Genomic DNA, 23,977 nt, shown 5'->3' on the forward strand with positions numbered 1-23,977 from the left:
TGACCCTCGCTAGACTGAGCTGAGACAGTCGTGACCCTCGCTAGACTGAGCTGAGACAGTCGTGACCCTCGCTAGACTGAGCTGAGACAGTCGTGACCCTCGCTAGACTGAGCTGGGCAGACCTGACTGTGGCTCCCAGGGGCACAGTAGAGACGAGTCTGAGGGTGTTAGTAAGGCGTGTAGAGCAACCTAGACCAAGCTAGATGCCGCTAGATGACCCTGGGTGTCTGTTCTCTCTGATGCCTGGGTATGTGTCAGCCAGTCTTCAGTATTACCCAGCACCCGCTGACCGTTCTTATTGCTCCTACTACCACCAGTACATCCACAAACTTACCTTGAATTATTGATATGGATTATTACTATTACTATTATTATTATTATTATTATTATTATTATTATTATTATTATTATTATTATTGTTATTATTATTATTATTATTATTATTATTATTGTTATTATTATCATTATTGTTATTATTTTTTTTTTGTCGCTGTCTCCCGCGTTTGCGAGGTAGCGCAAGGAAATAGACGAAAGAAATGGCCCAACCCGCCCCCATACACATGTATATACATACGTCCACACACGCAAAATATACATACCTACACAGCTTTCCATGGTTTACCCCAGACGCTTCACATGCCCCGATTCAATCCACTGACAGCACGTCAACCCCGGTATACCACATCGCTCCAATTCACTCTATTCCTTGCCCTCCTTTCACCCTCCTGCATGTTCAGGCCCCGATCACACAAGATCTTTTTCACTCCATCTTTCCACCTCCAATTTGGTCTCCCTCTTCTCCTCGTTCCCTCCACCCCCGACACATATATCCTCTTGGTCAATCTTTCCTCACTCATTCTCTCCATGTGCCCAAACCATTTCAAAACACCCTCTTCTGCTCTCTCAACCACGCTCTTTTTATTTCCACACATCTCTCTTACCCTTACGTTACTTACTCGATCAAACCACCTCACACCACACATTGTCCTCAAACATCTCATTTCCAGCACATCCATCCTCCTGCGCACAACTCTATCCATAGCCCACGCCTCGCAACCATACAACATTGTTGGGACCACTATTCCTTCAAACATACTCATTTTTGCTTTCCGAGATAATGTTCTCGACTTCCACACATTCTTCAAGGCTCCCAGAATTTTCGCCCCCTCCCCCACCCTATGATCCACTTCCGCTTCCATGGTTCCATCCGCTGCCAGATCCACTCCCAGATATCTAAAACACTTCACTTCCTCCAGTTTTTCTCCATTCAAACTCACCTCCCAGTTGACTTGACCCTCAACCCTACTGTACCTAATAACCTTGCTCTTATTCACATTTACTCTTAACTTTCTTCTTTCACACACTTTACCAAACTCAGTCACCAGCTTCTGCAGTTTCTCACATGAATCAGCCACCAGCGCTGTATCATCAGCGAACAACAACTGACTCACTTCCCAAGCTCTCTCATCCCCAACAGACTTCATACTTGCCCCTCTTTCCAAAACTCTTGCATTCACCTCCCTAACAACCCCATCCATAAACAAATTAAACAACCATGGAGACATCACACACCCCTGCCGCAAACCTACATTCACTGAGAACCAATCACTTTCCTCTCTTCCTACACGTACACATGCCTTACATCCTCGATAAAAACTTTTCACTGCTTCTAACAACTTTCCTCCCACACCATATATTCTTAATACCTTCCACAGAGCATCTCTATCAACTCTATCATATGCCTTCTCCAGATCCATAAATGCTACATACAAATCCATTTGCTTTTCTAAGTATTTCTCACATACATTCTTCAAAGCAAACACCTGATCCACACATCCTCTACCACTTCTGAAACCACACTGCTCTTCCCCAATCTGATGCTCTGTACATGCTTTCACCCTCTCAATCAATACCCTCCCATATAATTTACCAGGAATACTCAACAAACTTATACCTCTGTAATTTGAGAACTCACTCTTATCCCCTTTGCCTTTGTACAATGGCACTATGCACGCATTCCGCCAATCCTCAGGCACCTCACCATGAGTCATACATACATTAAATAACCTTACCAACCAGTCAACAATACAGTCACCCCCTTTTTTAATAAATTATTATTATTGTTATTATTATTATTATTATTATTATTATTATTATTATTATTATTATTACTACTTTATTATTATTATTATTATTATTATTATTATTATTATTATTATTATTATTATTATCATTATTATTGCTATGTACGGTGCCGGTTGTTCTATGTACAATGACGGTTCTACGTACGGTGCCGGTTGTTCTAGGTATAATGACGGCTCGACGTATGATGCCGGTTGTTCTAGGTGCAGAAGAGGCTGCTGTGAACAAGGTGCCGGCTGTGCCACGTACAGAACCGGTTGTTATGACTAAAATGCCGACTATTCTAAGTAATGCTGGCTGTTGCCGGTACCAAACCGGCTCTTCCTTGTACGTGACCGGTTGTCTTAGCGCCCCATTGGCCCACGCACACAAAATTAACATTATTGATTATAAGATGATTTTTACGTTATCAGAGAATATGCTACGGGAGAAGTGAGAGTCCGTGTTATCAAGATGAGGAGGAAGAGGTGTTACAGGGAGGTGGAGACCAGATGGTTGGAGGGTAGGTCTGTGTCAGGAAGACCTGAGGGTCGTGGAGGTGGCTGCTGCAGGAGGAGGAGTGAGCAGGACTGCAGCAGCGAGGCATAGGCTTCAGGACGGGGCTACAGTCTCTGTGGACGGGAAGGTGGATCCTGCCGACCTTCAAGACGAGAGAGAGAGAGAGAGAGAGAGAGAGAGAGAGAGAGAGAGAGAGAGAGAGAGAGAGAGAGAGAAAATGAACATTAACTGCAAGACGCGAACACTCTCGTGAGTAGAACATTGTTGTGTGTCATCCTCCACCTACAATGCCAAGAACTGCAGAGTTAGGACGTTTTGAAGGATCATTGACGAGCCGTAATGACACGATCAAGGAAGTTAACCACTGATAACGACTGATATCACTGTGTCTGTACTGCTGGACTGCAGCGAGGAGAGGTGATGACATTATTTCCAGTGTGATGATACTGGACAACGAAGTGTTTCCTCACCTTCTCTCAAAAATGATTCCCTGTTGGCACGACCGTCATGGAGTACAGCAAAATATCACTTCCAAAATCAGTATGTTCGATACGCACTTCGGGGATCAAGGTTACTCACCCCATTGCCTTTAGACATGAGAAACACAGTGGGATGCACAGTGGGCGAATGTCAGAAGGCTCTGGAGACGTATTTATAAAGTGGGCCACACATTCCTGGCTGTAATGCCTGACGTCGGGCTGTGAGCCGTGGCCTCCAACTACCTGTTCGCCCATCGTCCAAGCTCATCAAGCTTGGGCTTAGCCTTATCTGTGTGGGTAGAGGGACTCCGAAGCGTACGCCAGGTGAACGCCAGCAGTCCCCACAGTGTAGTGTGGAAGCGAGTCTAAAGTCGTTCAACGCAGGATGAACGCAAGAGGGATGGACGTGTTACTTATGGTGTGGTCGAGAGCGTTGTGTGGCGTGAGGTGTGCTGGTCGGGTGAGGACTGCCACGGCAGAAGGTGTGGATGTGATCGCGGTCAGAGTGAGAGGGAGGGGACAAGTGTTAGCTGGGAATGGTTCAGACGTCGGGCGAGCACTGGCATAGGAAAGCTAACCTTGCTCACGATCTCCATGTCGGAAGCAGGGGGTGGCGGTGGAATGGGAAGAAGAGATCCAGAAGGAGATAGAAGGATTGGGGGTTTGAACTCTTCCGGAGGGTGAGGTGTGTGTGTGTGTGTGTGTGTGTGTGTGTGTGTGTGTGTGTGTGTGTGTGTTAGGTAGAATCGATTAGGCCGTTGTGGTCATAGGGCTGGGCGACCATGTGTCGGTAGGCTGAACCAGGACGTGTGAAGCGGTGAGGGGCCACCATGTAGAGGTGTGTGGTGCTTGGCTGTAGATGGCTGGTGCTGGTGGTGTCAGTACATTACACCTGACGGTCATGTGGGCAGAGGAGACCAGTGGAATTTGCTCCTGTAGCCACCTCGCGAAGGCGAGAGTATAGGTATATAAAGAAATATTATTATTATCATTGTTATTATTATTGTTATTATTATTATTATTGTTATTATTTTTTGTTAAGTTGTTATAGTTTGTCATTGTAAAGGTTCACATATTAATTCCAGTAAGATATATATTACTGGAAGAACTTAGTAGATATCACATGACTCAGTGGTAGAATTACCACGAGGGTGAGTGGAGAGAAGAGCAGGCAGCTGGAGGAGACAGTGGCTGGCCGTGAGTACCTTCCGAGGACGACTGGCGCGTAGTGCTCACAGCACGCCTTGCTGGATGAATATCACAGCTTCATCTTCCACGCACATAACATGATTATCAACCCTGGGTTGATCTGGGACTGACTCTAACCATGTATCAAGTGTTGTAGTAAATGTTTCTTGTGCACTTGGTCCGTATGAGGGTAGATATAGTGGTTACATTGAAGCTGAATGTCTCGCCGTCTTTCTGGACTGGATCTGGTACATTATTGACTGGTGTTCGTTTTTATATTCGACCGTATTCTGGCCTACTTACATAAGTGGTTTTCTTCCTTGCTGGGAGGATTTTCAGCCCATTCCTCGTAGCCCCCAGTTTGCTGCCACACATGGATGATCACGTCTCCTTTTCTTCGTCTTGGGAGGCACTAGGGCTGGGGTCGTGTGCTGTTCCACGACCACCATTTACTAAGCAGAGATGGCTGAATTTTCCCCTCCTGGCTTGTTTATGTCTGCCACCTGTATGGTTGGTGTCGTGTTTCATGGTTACGCTGATTACTTTTACCCTTAGTTCTCTCTCTCTCTCTCTCTCTCTCTCTCTCTCTCTCTCTCTCTCTCTCTCTCTCTCTCTCTCTCTCTGTATATATATATATATATATATATATATATATATATATATATATATATATATATATATATATATAAGACAGCTAGAAACTGAGTGTGAACGAATGTAGCCTTTGTTGTCTTTTCCTAGCGCTACCTCGCGCACATGCGGGGGGAGGGGGTTGTTATTTCGTGTGGCGGGGTGGCGATAGGAATGAATAAAGGCAGACAGTATGAATTATGTACATGTGTATATATGTATATGTCTATGTGTGTATATATATGTATACGTTGAGATGTATAGGTATGTATATTTGCGTGCGTAGACGTGTATGTATATACGTTTGTTTGTGGGTGGGTTGGGCCATTCTTTCTTCTGTTTCCTTGCGCTACCTCGCTCACGCGGGAGACAGCGACAAAGCAAAAGGTCAGTTGAAATGTGCTTGAAAGGTCTGTTGGAAAGTACTGGAATAGTCGGTGGAAATGTACTGGAAAGTGTTTGTTGAAAAGTGTTGGAAAGGTCTTTTAAATGGGACTGGAAAGGTCTGTTGAAAGGTGCTGGAAAGGTATGTAGAAAAGTACTGGAAAAGTCTATTGATAGGTACTGAAAAAGTGTGTTGATAAGTTCTGTAAAGTTCTTCGGTTGAGTGGTGCTGGAAAGGTCTTTTAAAAGGTACCGGAAATGCTTGTTGAAAGGCTCTGTTGAAAGGTGCTGGAGAGGCGTCTTGAGACGGTCTGGAAGGGTCTTCAGTGGTGGTAGAGAGGTGCGTTGAAAAGTACTGTTAAGGTCTTTTGAAGAGTACCTGATAGGTTCTGGAAAGGGCTGTTGAAAACTGTTGCAAAGGTATGTTGAAATTTGTTGAAATGTCATGGAAAAGCATGGAAAACGTCAGAAAGCTCTGTTGAGAAGTTGGATACAATTCTCTGTGGACCTGACAAAGAGCTGTTGGCAAGATATCACAGGGAAGTTGGTAGGGTAGGGAGCACAAAGAGTGACAACACTGTTGCCAATAGCCTTGTCAGTATGTCTCGTGAGGCTGTTGGAATGTGTTGCAGAAGCTGGAAGCAGTGACTGGCACACCTTATGGTGCGTGTCAGTGGGTGGATACAGACAAGAGGGACTGGTGGACCTTTTGTAGAAATCTCTGGCTGTGGAGGAGGAGGAGGAGGAGGAGGAAGGAGAAGCCTAGAAAAGTGAAGCAAGATGGAAGAGGAACCTCATTAAGTCTCTCTCTAGGAAAATAACATTGATGGAGATACAGGAGAGTACTTGAGGGAACATGACTGGAATGGTGTCCACAGGAACGACATGGGAGGCAGAAGAACTTGTGTACTGATGGTGGACACTTGCTGTCTGCGGGGGGTGGTGAGTGATGCCCAGATCATACGCAGAAGACAGACTGAACCAGTGGCGGCGGGCAACTTGCTTTGCCACACTGTCTCACACGGACCGACTCGATTTTTTTCCCTTCGATTCACTAAATATTCAGATTGCATGAATTGAACTGCTGGCTTACCCATACCCACGAACATGAGTTTGTAAGTTCATATGATATAATGTGAACCTTTGATGAACTATTGGCGAAAAATGAATGCCTGTGAGTCTGGACCTTTTGAGACACTGAAGCGGTGATGGAAATGCTGCACACTACCTAATAAATTGAAACGATGTTAGGATTACGGTGTCGTGTCGGAGTGTGGCTGTGGGGTATGGTTGTTATGACTGGAGGTGCTACAGGGTGTGCATGTCAGTCAGGGCAGAGGCCGCACTCACTACATTCACCCTATGATATAAATAGTATTAAAGGCGAGACTGTCTCAACCCAGGTGCCTGGACCACTCCAGTGGACGGCCGCAGATTATGTTACACACACACACACACACACACACACACACACACACACACACACACACACTCACACACACACACACGAGTCTAATGAAGTCAAACGGAAAGAATACATTCAGATGTTGGTGGATTAATAGGTAATGGTAAAGAGCTGGAATTCAAGGATGGTACGAGGGAAAGCACGCTTGATATGGCTGGAGCCGTGGAAACTAAGCTGACTAAAGAGATCAGATCTGACTTGTTCTCTCCAGAAGGGTACAGTAGAGTAGGGAAGAGAAGAGAAGATAAAGGAGTAAGAGGAGGGTTGACCCTCGTAATTAAAGAGAGTCTTACGGTTCAAGAATGAGTGGAGGATGGACCATTTAGATCATGCATAATGGGAAGAGTAACTCCAGAGCAGAAGTTCTTGATGGTGTAAATGATATTCAATCTCATAAAAACATAGATGAAGTAGAACAGTATACAATGATAACAATGGAGGAACAAACCAGGATGGCACGTGAAGCTGTAAAACACTCACATCTCAGAGACGCTGCAATACTGATGGTGAGAGCTTGGTTAGAGAGAGAGAGAGAGAGAGAGAGAGAGAGAGAGAGAGAGAGAGAGAGAGAGAGAGAGAGAGAGAATAGGAGAAGGAGGAATTTGGAGTCTCATGATAATAGGAAGTCATGGAGACACAAGCGTCGGGAATCATAATATCTCATCATGTCAATGAGCTCACTAGGATGAGAGGGACTTGTATATATCATCATTGCTAGATCTTATCTTGACACGAGTATCATATATATATTACAACAGTTGGGTAAAGTGATCACACAATGCTTCAGTTTAATCATGTGGTGAGGGATGAAGTTAAAGAGCAAGGATGAGATTGATTGAACATAGATATAATCGTGGAAACGAACTACACAGACCTCAACAATGTTTGTGGTAACATAAGATTGCGAAATGGAGTTCAGCAGCCAGGAACCAGGGTATTGTGGACGAGGCAGAAGAAAATCCGAAACTTTTTCATAAATTTCATCAGGAGTCAGTTGTCAGTTAAGGAGCAGCTAATCAGACAAAGGGAGTCAGAGGAAAGAATTGTTGTGGAGGTAAGGATATGTGGGGAAAATGACCAACTCGTGTAAATGTTTTCACAGTGGAAGACAATCCTCAGCACCAGTGGGATGGAATGAGGAGGAAGTTTGAGAGAAACATTAAGATGTCACGTGAAAAGACATATAACAGAATACCAAAAGGTCTTGACCCATACAAGGATCGTGGTCCCGATGAAATTTCACCATACGTGCTGAAGTTGTGTGCTGATACGGTAGATGAACCTATTGAGATACTGTCCAAGATGTGGCTGGAGAGAGAGGCAGAGCGCCAGGGGAATGGGTAAGGGTAAACGTCTCAACTATCTAGAAGAAAGGAGACCAGGAAGAGGCTTCGAACTGCAGACATGTCGCACTGACGAAGGTGCTCTGTGATGTTCTAGGAAAGATAATTAGAAGTAAATAGATGACTCTCTGTGGATGAGAAATCACAAGTTCGAGACAACATGGTTGACGGGATTGGAGGTAATGTGTCACAAACTTCTTAGATTTCTATGAGGAAGTAATATCTGTCTTGGACGAAAGGAAAGGCTGGATGGATTGCTTGTATCTGGAGTGCCAGAAAGCATTTGACACTATACCGCTTGGGAGGCTGATAAAGAAGTTGGATCACCAGGCTGGAATAGGAGGGAAACTCTTATACTGGGTAGGAGAATATCTCACTGGAAGGGAACAAAGGACGCATGTCAGAGGAGCTTTCACGAAATGGGTAGAGGTGATCAACGAAGTGCCCCAGGGTTCTTCTGTTTTGGAACCGTTATTACTGATATATGTGTATGACTTGCCTGAAGTTAGGGACGCCTCCCTGAATTTGTTTGAGGATGAGGAAAAGGTTATAAGAGGGTGAAAAGCTAGGAGGATGGCTTCAACCTACGTAGGGGGGACCTAAATAAATGTCATAGTTGGTCTGCCACATGGCTGATGGCATTTAACCCGAGCAAATGTAAAGTTATGAGGATGGGACAAAGTGACGTAAGACAATATGATTATAAATCCAGCAGGAAATAACCTGCAGAATTATGTGGGTTAGACCTTACCTTAGCATTGCTCTGTGTGTCTGTGTGTTACAACATAGCTTTACCTTACCACTGGGTCAGACCTTATGGTCGGGTTGTACCGTGTAGGTTACACCAGAGCTGTACCTTAACCTTGGGTTAGACCTTGCCCTTGGATTGTACCTTATAACTTACAGCAGGAGTGTACCACACTGAGACTGTACCTTACTGATACAGTCTTTACTCTGAGACTGTACCGTACTCCAGAACTGTACCGTATCCGAGATAACCTACCTGAGTAGCCATTTCTGTAGCCCTCTGCCAGGAGGTCGTTGAAGGGGTGACACATGTATGTACCACACTAGATGGTAAGTTGTGGTGGAAATCCTCGGATGATGAGCAAGTTTTGTTCCATTTGATTCTGCCTGTTTACCTGTGGTATGATGGGCCTGTCAACAGCAGACACGAACAGCCGTGTTGATCAAGCAGCACCCTACACAAGATGGTCGACGGTGACGTAGCAGCAGGTTTGATGTTAGAACGGGAGATACATTTCAACTGTACAACGATTGCGTGTTCTGTGGTCATCCCGTTACTTCTCCATGTACTGTACGTTAGGGTCAGCCATACCCTCTGGGGGTGTGTCTTGTGTTGTACACCGGGAGGGACGACACCCTGATGTAGGGCTGGACCGCTCTACACCATCAGTCTCGTGTGTGACATGTTCCTTACTTATGGTTCGTACCTTACTTATGACACGTACCTTACTTATGACATTTCCCTTACTTATGACATGTACCTTAGGTATGACATGTTCCTTACTTATGACACGTACCTTACTTATGACATTTACCTTACTTATGACACGTACCTCTCTTATGAAATGTACCTTACTTATGAATTATACCTTACTTATGACTTGTACCTTACTTATGGTATGTATCTTACTTATATACCTTACTTATGATATGTACCTTACTTATGACCTGTATCTTACTTATGACATGTACCTCACTTCACTTTTACTGTAGCCCCAAGTTGGTCTGGACCTGAGGTTGGCCGGGGCTGTGTGGCCTCTTGATGCCAGGGGCTAGGTGTGTGTGGAGCCTGGGGTGGAGGTGTGGTACTAGGGTGTAGTGTCAGGTGTGTGTGTTTGTGTGTGTGTGTGGAGCCTGGGGTGGAGGTGTGGTACAAGAGTGTAGAGTCAGGTGTGTGTGGAGCCTGGGGTGGAGGTGTGGTACTAGGGTGTAGAGTCAGGTGTGTGTGTGTGTGTGTGTGTGTGTGTGTGTGTGTGGAGCCTGGGGTGGAGGTGTGGTACTACGGTGTAGAGTCAGGTGTGTGTGTGTGTGTATGGAGCCTGGGGTGGAGGTGTGGCACTACGGTGTAGAGTCAGGTGTGTGTGTGTGTGTGTGTGGAGCCTGGGGTAGAGGTGTGGTACTACGGTGTAGAGTCAGGTGTGTGTCGAGCCTGGGGTGGAGGTGTGGTACTAGGGTGTAGAGTCAGGTGTGTGTGTGTGTGTGGAGCCTGGGGTGGAGGTGTGGTACTAGGGTGAAGAGTCAGGTGTCTGTCGAGCCTGGGGTGGAGGTGTGGTACTAGGGTGTAGAGTCAGGTGTGTGTGTGTGGAGCCTGGGGTGAAGGTGTGGTGCTAGAGTGTAGAGTCAGGTGTGTGTGTGTGTGTGTGGAGCCTGGGGTGGAGGTGTGGTACTATTGTGTAGAGTCAGGTGTGTGTGTGTGTGTGTGGAGCCTGGGGTGGAGGTGTGGTACTAGGGTGTAGAGTCGGTGTGTGTGTGTGTGGAGCCTGGGGTGGAGGTGTGGTACTACAGTGTAGAGTCAGGTGTGTGTGTGTGGAGCCTGGGGTGGAGGTGTGGTACTAGGGTGTAGAGTCAGATGTGTGTGTGTGGAGCCTGGGGTGGAGGTGTGGTACTACGGTGTAGAGTCAGGTGTGTGTGTGTGTGTGTGTGTGTGTGTGTGTGTGTGTGTGTGTGTGTGTGGAGCCTGGGGTGGAGGTGTGGTATTAGGGTGTAGAGTCAGGTGTGTGTGTGTGTGGAGCCTGGGGTGGAGGTGTGGTACTAGGATGTAGAGTCAGGTGTGTGTGTCGAGCCTGGGGTGGAGGTGTGGTACTAGGGTGTAGAGTCAGGTGTGTGTGTGTGGAGCCTGGGGTGGAGGTGTGGTGCTAGAGTGTAGAGTCAGGTGTGTGTCTGTGGAGCCTGGGGTGGAGGTGTGGTACTAGTGTGTAGAGTCAGGCGTGTGTGTGTGTGTGTGTGTGGAGCCTGGGGTGGAGGTGTGGTACTAGGGTGTAGAGTCAGGTGTGTGTGTGTGTGTGGAGCCTGGGGTGGAAGTGTGGTACTGGGGTGTAGAATCAGGTGTGTGTGGAGCCTGGGGTGGAGGTGTGGTACTAGGGTGTAGAGTCAGATGTGTGTGTGTGGAAGCCTGGGGTGGAGGTGGTGTGTGTGTGTGTGTGGTGTGTGGAGCCTGGGGTGAGGTGTGGTACTAGGGTGTAGAGTCAGGTGTGTGTGTGTGGTGGAGGTGTGGTACTAGGGTTTAGAGGCAGGTGTGTGTGTGGAGCCTGGGGTGGATGTGTGGTACTAGGGTGTAGAGTCAGGTTGTGTGTGTGTGTGTATGTATGTGTGGAGCCTGGGGTGGAGGGTGGTACTAGGGTGTAGTGTCAGGTGTGTGTGTGGTGTGTGGAGCCTGGTGGAGGTGTGGTACTGGGGTGTAGAGTCAGGTGTGTGTGGAGTCTGGGGTGGAGGTGTTGGTACTAGGGTTTAGAGGCAGGTGTGTGTGTGGTGGAGGTGTGGTACTAGGGTGTGAGTCAGGTGTGTGTGGAGCTGGGGTGGAGGTGTGGTACTGGGGTGTAGAATCAGGTGTGTGTGGAGCCTGGGGTGGAGGGTGGTACTAGGGTGTAGTCAGATGTGTGTGTGTGTGGTGGTGTGTGTGTGTGTGAGTGTGTGGAGCCTGGGGTGGACGTGTGGTACTAGAGTGTAGAGTCAGGTGTGTGTCTGTGTGTTACAACATAGCTTTACCTTACCACTGGGTCAGACCTTATGGTCGGGTTGTACCGTGTAGGTTACACCAGAGCTGTACCTTAACCTTGGGTTAGACCTTGCCCTTGGATTGTACCTTATAACTTACAGCAGGAGTGTACCACACTGAGACTGTACCTTACTGATACAGTCTTTACTCTGAGACTGTACCGTACTCCAGAACTGTACCGTATCCGAGATAACCTACCTGAGTAGCCATTTCTGTAGCCCTCTGCCAGGAGGTCGTTGAAGGGGTGACACATGTATGTACCACACTAGATGGTAAGTTGTGGTGGAAATCCTCGGATGATGAGCAAGTTTTGTTCCATTTGATTCTGCCTGTTTACCTGTGGTATGATGGGCCTGTCAACAGCAGACACGAACAGCCGTGTTGATCAAGCAGCACCCTACACAAGATGGTCGACGGTGAGGTAGCAGCAAGTTTGATGTTAGAACGGGAGATACATTTCAACTGTACAACGATTGCGTGTTCTGTGGTCAACCCGTTACTTCTCCATGTAGTGTACGTTAGGGTCAGCCATACCCTCTGGGGGTGTGTCTTGTGTTGTACACCGGGAGGGACGACACCCTGATGTAGGGCTGGACCGCTCTACACCACCAGTCTCGTGTGTGACATGTACCTTACTTATGGCACGTACCTCACTTATGACATGTACCTCACTTATGACATGTACCTCACTTATGACATGTACCTCACTTATGACATGTACCTCACTTATGACATGTACCTCACTTATGACATGTACCTCACTTATGACATGTACCTCACTTATGACATGTACCTCACTTATGACATGTACCTCACTTATGACATGTACCTTACTTATGACATGTACCTCACTTATGACATGTACCTCACTTATGACATGTACCTCACTTATGACATGTACCTCACTTATGACATGTACCTCACTTATGACATGTACCTCACTTATGACATGTACCTCACTTATGACATGTACCTCACTTATGACATGTACCTCACTTATGACATGTACCTCACTTATGACATGTACCTTACTTATGACATTTACCTTACTTATGACATTTACCTTACTTATGACATTTACCTTACTTATGACATTTACCTTACTTATGACATTTACCTTACTTATGACATTTACCTTACTTATGACATTTACCTTACTTATGACATTTACCTTACTTATGACATTTACCTTACTTATGACATTTACCTTACTTATGACATTTACCTTACTTATGACATTTACCTTACTTATGACATTTACCTTACTTATGACATTTACCTTACTTATGACATTTACCTTACTTATGACACGTACCTTACTTATGACATTTACCTTACTTATGACATTTACCTTACTTATGATATGTACCTTACTTATGACATTTACCTTACTTATGACATTTACCTTACTTATGACATTTACCTTACTTATGACATTTACCTTACTTATGACATTTCCCTTACTTATGACATGTACCTCACTTATGACATGTACCTCACTTATGACATGTACCTCACTTATGACATGTACCTCACTTATGACATGTACCTCACTTATGACATGTACCTCACTTATGACATGTACCTTACTTATGGTATGTATCTTACTTATATACCTTACTTATGACATTTACCTTACTTATGACATTTACCTTACTTATGACATTTACCTTACTTATGACATGTACCTCACTTATGACATGTACCTCACTTATGACATGTACCTCACTTATGACATGTACCTCACTTATGACATGTACCTCACTTATGACATGTACCTCACTTATGACATGTACCTCACTTATGACATGTACCTCACTTATGACATGTACCTCACTTATGACATGTACCTTACTTATGGTATGTATCTTACTTATATACCTTACTTATGACATTTACCTTACTTATGACATTTACCTTACTTATGACATTTACCTTACTTATGACATTTACCTTACTTATGAGGCGCCGGGAAGGGCCGCTGTGGTGGCAGGGTGTGTGGGGTGTGGGGAGGGCAAGTGTGGTGGTGGGAGTCATGGAGTGTGGTGCAGGTATGGGGGTGGGAGTCATGGAGTGTGGTGCAGGTATGGGGGTGGGAGTCATGGAGTGTGGGGCTGGGGAGGGTAGGTATGGGGATGGGGTGGGTGGGGGGGGGGCTGGTGAGGGGGTAGTATTGATCGTGGTGGTGGTGGAGTATGGGTGAGTGATGACCCTCACACCAAGGTCACGTTCCTCCCCTCACCCTCAGCGCTTCTCCCCTTACCTTCCTTCTCTCTAACCCCCCCCCTCCCACCCTCACCCCACACCTCCCCATCCTACGCCCTCCCTCCTATCCTCTCCCCTGCTTTATTCTTCCATCCTTCCTTCTTCCTCCCATCCCCTTCAACCTGCCACCTCCCCCTCCACCCTGCCACCTCCCCCTCCACCTTGCCACCTCCTCCTCCACCTTGCCACCTCCTCCTCCACCTTGCCACCTCCCCCTCCACCCTGCCCCCTCACACTCCACCCTGCCCCCTCACTTTCCACCCTGCCACCTTGTTCTCCACCCTGCCCCTTCACACTCCACACTATCACCTCATCCTCCACCATGTCACCTCACCCTCCACCATGCCACCTCACCCTCCACCGTGTCATCTCACCCTCCGCTTTGCCCCCCCTCTCCCTTCTCCCTGCCACCTCACCCTCCACCCTACCCACCACTCTTCCCCCTCACCCTCCACCCTGCCCCCTCACACTCCACCATGCCACCTCATTCTCCACCCTGCCACCTCAACCTCCACCCTGCCACCTCATTTTCCACCCTGCCCCCTCACACTCCACACTTCCACCTCACCCTCCACTCTGCCACTTCCCCTTCACCCTCACCCACCTTTCTTCCCCACTCACTATGCCATCTCACCCTCCACCTTGCCACCACACTCTCCACCCTGCCACCTCACCCTCTAATTCCCCTGATACTCCACCCAGGCTGTCTGGGGGCAGTGTACTGGCTGGCTCTCTGTCTGAGGTCGGCTGCTGTACTATTAAGACACATTATATATGTTTCATAATTTATCATCTTAAGTCTAATGTTATATAAATGAAGACACAGGTCTTTTATCTGTCGTACTACAATTGTTATTTATATAAGATGTATATTTTCTGGAGTTCCCATACATCCTAGACATAAATTATCATATACATTTGTGATATCCATACTCTGATTATGTATGTTGGATGATACAGTTGCATGATAATTTGATAATGCGTCGTAAATTAGGGTTGTGAGGTGATTTAGTTTCAGAATGTTGATTTAGTTTCAGAATGTTAGTTCATAATGTTGTGGCCATAACTGATTTGCATATTTGTTTCTCTCCCCCTCCCCCCCCCCCACACAGGTATGTGCGATCGAGGCCAGCCCAGCCAAGGTAATTATTCCTTGTGGGTGGATTATCATTCACGATGTTGTATTGTGTACAGTTAGCATTGGTGTTCACTTACCGTGTTCCAGTTATCAGTGTTACGGTCGACTTGGGTCGGTTATTGGACCTTTGTTTACATAGGGCGATTATCATACGAGCAAGTGGTTCGGGTCGATTATCACACAAGTGTAGGACCTTCAGAGCAATTATGACAGACTGTTAAGTAACATTATCTCTCAAGTGTAAATGATAATGGCGGATTATCGCTCATGTTGGAGGAAGTTCGTGGATTATCACGTGGGTTTGATTATTCTACGGGGATTATCACACATCGTCAAGTCAGTTTTAGGCGATTATCTAAGGTTTAATTGATTTTGACCGATTATCATATAGCTCTAAGTGATCTAGGATAATTGTGAGGTAAATTTAATTTTGAGATGATTATTACTCAATTTTCAAGTATAACATTAATCACTTACATGTAAGTAATCTCGATTGATTGTTACTTATATGAATAATTTCAGACGGTTACAACACAAGTTGAAGTAATTTTGCAGCGTTTATCTCTTACGTTTAAGTAATGTTGGGGAGATTATCTCCCAAGTTTAAATGATTTTGGAGCATTTATCTCTTACGTTTAAGTAATTTTGGGGAGATTATCTCCCTAGTATAAGTAATTTTGGAGAGCATTTATCTCTTACGTTTAAGTAATTTTGGGGAGATTATCTTCCAAGTTTAAGTAATCTTGGAGCGTTTATTTCTTACGTTTAAGTAATGTTGGGGAGATTATCTCCCAAGTTTAAGTACTTCGGGGAGATTATCTCCCAGGTTTAAGTAATTTGGGAGCTTTTATTATTAAAGGTTTTGTGGGCGGATTTTCTCCTAAGTTGAATCCGTGTGGTATTATTGTCAACCAAATTTAAATAACCTTTGTGATTATTTCTCAAGTTAATTATATTTTAACATATTTTGTTTATTTTTTGTTTATAATCGGTCAGAGCTGATAGGTAACCAAAGAGTAATATTTTCTTTGATGTTATTTTCTCTGTGTATCATAACACTGAAAAGCCTGCCTCATACCATAAGAATTCTTAAATAATTTTTTGGAAATTTTTCCCCCCGATTATCTGCCACGAATTATGTTAACATTTTTATTTTTTTTCATTTATATATTTTTTTTTTCATAAAGACGTTCGTGTGATAATTTCCCAAGTAGGTGATCTTCAGATTAATGGGTTGTACATATCAGACCCTGGCAGAATTTTAGGTTTTAATTCAAGAGGCAAATATATTCATATTTTAGTTTTAGGTAAATGCTGTATGTGTGTGACCGTTGTGTTGGTGATTAACACATGTATAACAAAGGAACGTGTTGTGTAATGCTAACGTGTAACACTCACATTGTATAAGCATGGCTATGTTGTAAACTAGGGGCTATATACACGGTCATGTTGTCAACTGGGGCTGTGAACTGTCATGTTGAATACCTCGGTTGTACACTGCAGTGTTGTAAACTGAGGCTATGAAATACCATCTTGTATACTGGGGCTGTATACCGCTATGTTGTCAATTGGGGCTGTGTTTCCAACTTGTATACTGGGGCTGTACACCGCTATGTTGTAAATTGGGGTTATGAATTAACAACTTGTAATCTGAGGCTATACACTGCTATGTTGTAAAGTGGGGCCATGAATTAACATCTTGTATTCTGGGGCTATACACAGCTATGTTGTAAAATGGGGCTGTGAATTATCTTGTCGCATACTGGGGCTATACACAGCTATAATCTTGAGGCTGTAAACTGCCGTGTTGTAAAAGTATAAGACCGGGATGTTAGAAGTGTGGCGTGCGTAAGGTAGTAGCCAGGGAGGGTCGGTTACGCAGCTGAGTGACGCAAGCTCAACTGACTTACGATGGACGTAACTCAGGATGACGATCGAGGTGTCGCAAAGGCTGAATTTCTTGAGTACAACGGTATGATCCTTGAGCACGACGGTACGACCCTTGAGACCGACGGTACGACCCTTGAGCACGACGGTACGACCCTTGAGCACGATGGTACGATCCTTGAACACAATGGTACGAACCGTGAGCACGACGATACGATCCGTGAGCACGACGACACGAATCTTGAGCACGACGGTACGACCCTTGAGCACGACGGTACGACCCTTGAGCACGACGGTACGACCCTTGAGCACGATGGTACGATCCTTGAGCACGACGGTACGACCCTTGAGACCGACGATACGACCCTTGAGCACGACGGTACGCCCCTTGAGCACGATGGTACGATCCTTGAGCACGACGGTACGACCCTTGAGACCAACGGTACGCCCCTTGAGCACGACGATACGCCCCTTGAGCACGATGGTACGATCCTTGAGCACGACGGTACGACCCTTGAGCACGACGGTACGCCCCTTGAGCACGATGGTACGATCCTTGAACACAATGGTACGAACCGTGAGCACGACGATACGATCCTTGAGCACGACGATACGAATCTTAAGCGACGGTACGATCCTTGAGCACGACGGTACGACCCTTGAGCACGATGGTACGATCCTTGAGCACGATGGTACGATCCTTGAGCACGATGGTACGATCCTTGAACACAATGGTACGATCCTTGAGCACGACGTTACGACCCTTGAGCTCGAAGGTACGTACCTTGAGCACGACGGTACGAACCTTGAGCACGACGGTACGAGCCTTGAGCACGACGGTACGATCCTTGAACACGATGGTACGATCCTTGAGCACGACGGTACGACCCTTGAGCACGACGGTGCGACCCTTGAGCACGACGGTACGATCCTTGAGCACGACGGTACGTACCTTAAGCACGACGGTACGACCCTTGAGCACGACGGTACGATCCTTGAGCACGACGGTACGTACCTTAAGCACGACGGTACGACGTTTGTATAAGTTGGGTTGGATTTTAACTCCGGTCAAGCCTTTACCTTTACAGGTGTACCGGGGTTGCCTCTGGCCTCCCTCCCCCGTAGGTAAGGAGGAAGTCCCTCCCCCATAGGTAAGGGGAAGTCATCTCAGTCTGTCCCATAAAGGCAAGGAGCGAGCCTTCCTTCCCCATCTGGAGGGAACAGTCTCCCGGAATTCTCCTCACACCTGGACAACCTCTGATTCAAAGGAAAGTTTGACCAAGGGTGTCTGGCGGTGGGCCCGCGGCAGAGGTGGCAACCCTGCCTGCGTTCTTGACATATTCTGACTGTGTTGGCAACCCTGAGAGAGAGAGAGAGAGAGAGAGAGAGAGAGAGAGAGAGAGAGAGAGAGAGAGAGAGAGAGAGAGAGAGAGAGAATTACGACAATAAGGGCCAGAGTATTCCTTGAACGACCAGGATGGTACATGAGTGACCAAGATTTGTACATGAACGACCAGGATGGTACATGAGTGACCAGGGTGGTACGTGAGTGACCAAGATGGTACATGAACGACCAGGATGGTACATGAGTGACCAGGGTGGTACATGAGTTACCAAGAGGGTACATGAACGACCAGGATGGTACATGAATGACCAGGGTAGTACATGAACGACCAGGATGGTACATAAGTGACCGGGATGGTACATGAGTGACCAGGATGGTACATGAACGACCAGGATGGTACATGAGTGACCAGGTTGGTACATGAGTGACCAGGATGGTACATGAACGACCAGGGTGGTACATGAACGACCAGGATGGTACATGAACGACCAGGATGGTACATGAGTGAGCAGGATGGTACATAAGTGACCAGGATGGTACATGAGTGACCAGGATGGTACATGAACGACCAAGATGGTACATGAACGACCAGAATGGTACGTGAGTGACCATGGTGGTACATGAGTGACCAGGGTGGTACATGAATAACCAAGATGGTACATGAACGACCAGGATGGTACATGAGTGACCAGGATGGTACATGAACGACCAGGATGGTACATGAACGACCAGGATGGTGCATGAGTGACCAGGGTGGTACATGAACGACCAGGATGGTACATAAGTGACCAGGGTGGTACATGAGTGACCAGGATGGTACATGAACGACCAGGGTGGTACATGAGGGACCAGGATGGTACATAAGTGACTAGGATGGTACATGGGTGACCAGGGTGGTACATGAACGACCAGGATGGTACATGAGTGACCAGGATGGTACATGAGTGACCAGGATGGTACATAAGTGACCAGGATGGTACATGAACGACCAGGATGATACATAAGTGACCAGGATGGTACATGAATGACCAAGATGATACATGAGTGACCAAGATGGTACCTGAACGACCAGGATGGTACATGAACGACCATGATGGTACATGAACGACCAGGATGGTACATGAACGTCCAGGATGGTACATGAACGACCATGATGGTACATGAGTGACCAGGAAAGTACATGAGTGACCAGGATGGTACATGAGTGACCAGGGTGGTACATGAACGACCAGGGTGGTACATGAGTGACCAGGATGGTACATGAGTGACCAGGATGGTACATGAACGACCAGGATGGTACATGAGTGATCAGGAAAGTACATGAACGACCAAGATGGTACATGAGTGACCAGGGTGGTACATGAACGACCAGGGTGGTACATGAACGACCAGGGTGGTACATGAGTGACCAGGGTGGTACATGAACGACCAGGATGGTACATGAACGACCATGGTGGTACATGAGTGACCAGGATGGTACATGAGTGACCAGGATGGTACATGAATGACCAGGATGGTACATGAACCACCAGGGTGGTACATGAACCACCAGGGTGGTACATGAACCACCAGGGTGGCACATGAACCACCAGGGTGGTATATGAACGACCAGGGTGGTACATGAACGACCATGATGGTACATGAACGACCAGGATGGTGCATGAGTGACCAGGATGATACATGAACGGCCAGGATGGTACATGGGTAACCAGGGTGGTACATGAACGACTAGGATGGTACATGAGTGACCAGGATGGTACATGAGTGACCAGGTTGGTACATGAACGACCAGGGGGGTACATGAGTGACCAGGGTGGTACATGAACGACGAGTTTGGTACATGAGTGACCAGGTTGGTACATGAAAAACCATGGTGGTACATGAGTGACAAGGGTAGTACATGAACGACCAGGATGGTACATGAGTGACCAGGGTGGTACATGGGTAACCAGGGTGGTACATGAACGACCAGGATGGTACATGAGTGACCAGGGTGGTACATGAGTGACCAGGGTGGTACATGAACGACCAGGATGGTACATGAGCGACCAGAATGGTACGTGAACACCAAGATGGTGCATGAGTGACCAAGATGGTACATGAACACCAGGATGTACATGAGTGACCAGGATGGTACATGAGTGACCAGGATGGTACATGAACGACCAGGGTGGTACATGAGTGACCAGGAAAGTACATGAACGACCAAGATGGTACATGAGTGACCAGGGTGGTACATGAACGACCAGGGTGGTACATGAACGACCAGGGTGTTACATGAACGATCAGGGTGGTACAGGAACGACCAGGGTGGTACGTGAATGACCAGGATGGTACATGAACGACCAGGATGGTACATAAGTGACCAGGATGGTTCATGAGTGACCAGGATGGTACATGAACGACCAGGATGGTACATGAACGACCAGGATGGTACATAAGTGAGCAGGGTAGTACATGTACGACCAGGATGGTACATGAGAGACCAGGATGGTACATGAGTGACCAGGATGGCACATGAACGACCAAAGTGGTACATGAGTGCCCAGGGTGGTACATGAACGACCAGGATGGTACATGAACGACCAAGATGGTACATGAGTGACCAGGATGATTCATGAGTGACCAGGATGGTACATGAACGACCAGGGTGGTACATGAAGCACTAAGTTGGTACATGAGTGACCAGGATGGTACATGAACGACCATGATGGTACATAAGTGACCATGGTGGTACGTGAACGACCAGGATGGTACGTGAGTGACCAAGTTGGTACATGAACGACCAGGATGGTACATGAACGACCAGGATGGTACATGAGTGACCAGGGTGGTACATGAACAACCAGGATGGTTCATAAGTGACCAGGGAGGTACGTGAACGACCAGGATGGTACATGAATGACCAGGATGGTACATGAACGACCAGGATGGTACATGAACGACCAGGATGGTGCATAAGTGACCAGGGTGGTACCTGAACGACCAGGATGGTACATAAGGGACCAGGGTGATACATGAACGACCAGGATGTTACATGAGTGACCAGGATGGTACATGAGTGACCAGGTTTGTGCATGAACTACCAGGGTGTTACATGAACGACCAGGGTGGTACACGAACGATCAGGATGGTACATAAGTGACCAGTGTGGTGCGTGAACGACCAGGGTGGTACACGAGAGACCAGGATGGTACATGAGTGACCAGGATGCTACATGAACGACCAGGATGGTACATGAGTGACCAGGTTGGTACATGAGTGACCAGGATGGTACACGAAGGACCAGGATGGTACCTGAGGATCCAGGGTGGTACGTGTAGGATCAGAGTGGTACCTGAGGAAGCAGGGTGGTGTATGAGAGGTTAGGTTGGGGATGGGTTTAGTAAACATAATTGTGTGGGTCGAGAGATCCCAGTGTTGGGAGCCCATGTTAACTCAGGCTCCCGTCCGCCAGCCTGGGCTCCAGCAGCCCTCACCTCGGAGCTCTTGGTCGCCTCCATCATCTCCCATAACGACGCCAGCCCTTCCTCCCAGGGGACGCCTCCAGTTTTAAAGATGAGGACCACGATATTTTCGCAAGACTTTGACCCGTCGACGGCATAGCCCAGCTGTGAAAGTGATGGATGAACGTTAGAAGTAGATGATGCCTCACCTTCTACTCCGTCAGGGGAAATATAAAACTGGGTTGAGGTATTGCCGGTGAAGAGTGGGAGCTGCGTGGTGGTGGTGGTGGTGGCGGGGCGAGGGCCTTCAGGCTGCCAGGCGCACGATGTAGTGAGGCCCAGTGACACAGTTCCTCCCAGTTTGGCAAGTTGCTGAGTAGGGAGGAGGAGGCGAGGGTGTGAGGCAGGGAGAGGAGAGGGGGTGAAGGGAGGGGGTGTGAGGCAGGGAGGGATGGTGGAGTTAGTGGTATAGACCGGTTGAAGCCACACAAACTCCCTCAGTTTATCGTGCTATTTACTCTACATTAATACTTGCTTTCTAGATGGTTGTGGTGGCGGTCGTTGGGTAACGTGGGCTCCCAGGTATAGAAGCTAACATTGATGTAGCTCGCCGAGGTATAGAAGCTAACATTGATGTAGCTCGCCGAGGTATAGAAGCTAACATTGATGTAGCTCGCCGAGGCATAGAGGCTAACATTGATGTAGCTCGCCGAGGTATAGAGGCTAACATTGATGTAGCTCGCCGAGGTATAGAGGCTAACATTGATGTAGCTCGCCGAGGTATAGAGGCTAACATTGATGTAGCTCGCCGAGGTATAGAGGCTAACATTGACGTAGCTCGCCGGTGACCTGTGTGGTGGGTAGCTGCAGGGCATTGGGTCAGTTGGCGGCCAATCATCAGAGAGGCTGTGTATCGCGTCTTGACCTCATTCATGTATAGTTTTGTGTGCCACACAGACCAGAAGGTTGTTGTGACCACCATACTGCTACACTTCCCTGGTCGACCAGTACCACACCACATTTTTATTGATACCACGAACACCTTATCCCCATGCCTGTTAGCACTACATGCGCTCCTTATTATCATTACTACTATACCACAGCCCATCTACAACCAGTACCCCATGTGCTCCTTATTATCATCACTACCATACCACAGCCCATCTACAACCAGTACCCCATGTGCTCCTTATTATCATCACTACCATACCACAGCCCATCTACAACCAGTACCCCATGTGCTCCTTATTATCATCACTACCATACCACAGCCCATCTACAACCAGTACCACATGTGCTCCTTATTATCATCACTACCATACCACAGCCCATCTACAACCAGTACCACATGTGCTCCTTATTATCATCACTACCATACCACAGCCCATCTACAACCAGTACCTCAGGTGATCCTTATTATCATCACTACCATACCACAGCCCATCTACAACCAGTACCTCAGGTGATCCTTATTATCATCACTACCATACCACAGCCCATCTACAACCAGTACCTCAGGTGATCCTTGTTATCATCACTACCATACCACAGCCCATCTACAACCAGTACCACAGGTGATCCTTGTTATCATCACTACCATACCACAGCCCATCTACAACCAGTACCACAGGTGATCCTTGTTATCATCACTACCATACCACAGCCCATCTACAACCAGTACCACAGGTGATCCTTGTTATCATCACTACCATACCACAGCCCATCTACAACCAGTACCACAGGTGATCCTTATTATCATCACTACCATACCACAGCCCATCTACAACCAGTACCTCAGGTGATCCTTGTTATCATCACTACCATACCACAGCCCATCTACAACCAGTACCACAGGTGATCCTTGTTATCATCACTACCATACCACAGCCCATCTACAACCAGTACCACAGGTGATCCTTGTTATCATCACTACCATACCACAGCCCATCTACAACCAGTACCACAGGTGATCCTTGTTATCATCACTACCATACCACAGCCCATCTACAACCAGTACCACAGGTG

General features: G+C 47.0%; 1 protein-coding gene across 1 annotated transcript in view; it reads left to right on the forward strand.

Annotated features, from left to right (window-relative positions):
• Nucleotides 1–23,977, forward strand: part of orb2 (cytoplasmic polyadenylation element-binding protein orb2) — a 359,903-nt gene that overhangs the window by 75,543 nt on the left and 260,383 nt on the right. Inside the window, exon 2 of the mRNA XM_071688830.1 lies at nucleotides 15,249–15,278. The gene's annotated coding sequence lies outside the window, so the exon portion shown is untranslated. The remainder of the gene's footprint in view (nucleotides 1–15,248; nucleotides 15,279–23,977) is intronic.

The sequence above is a fragment of the Panulirus ornatus genome, chromosome 46 (genome assembly GCF_036320965.1).
Source record: "Panulirus ornatus isolate Po-2019 chromosome 46, ASM3632096v1, whole genome shotgun sequence".
NCBI classification, from domain to species: domain Eukaryota; kingdom Metazoa; phylum Arthropoda; class Malacostraca; order Decapoda; family Palinuridae; genus Panulirus; species Panulirus ornatus.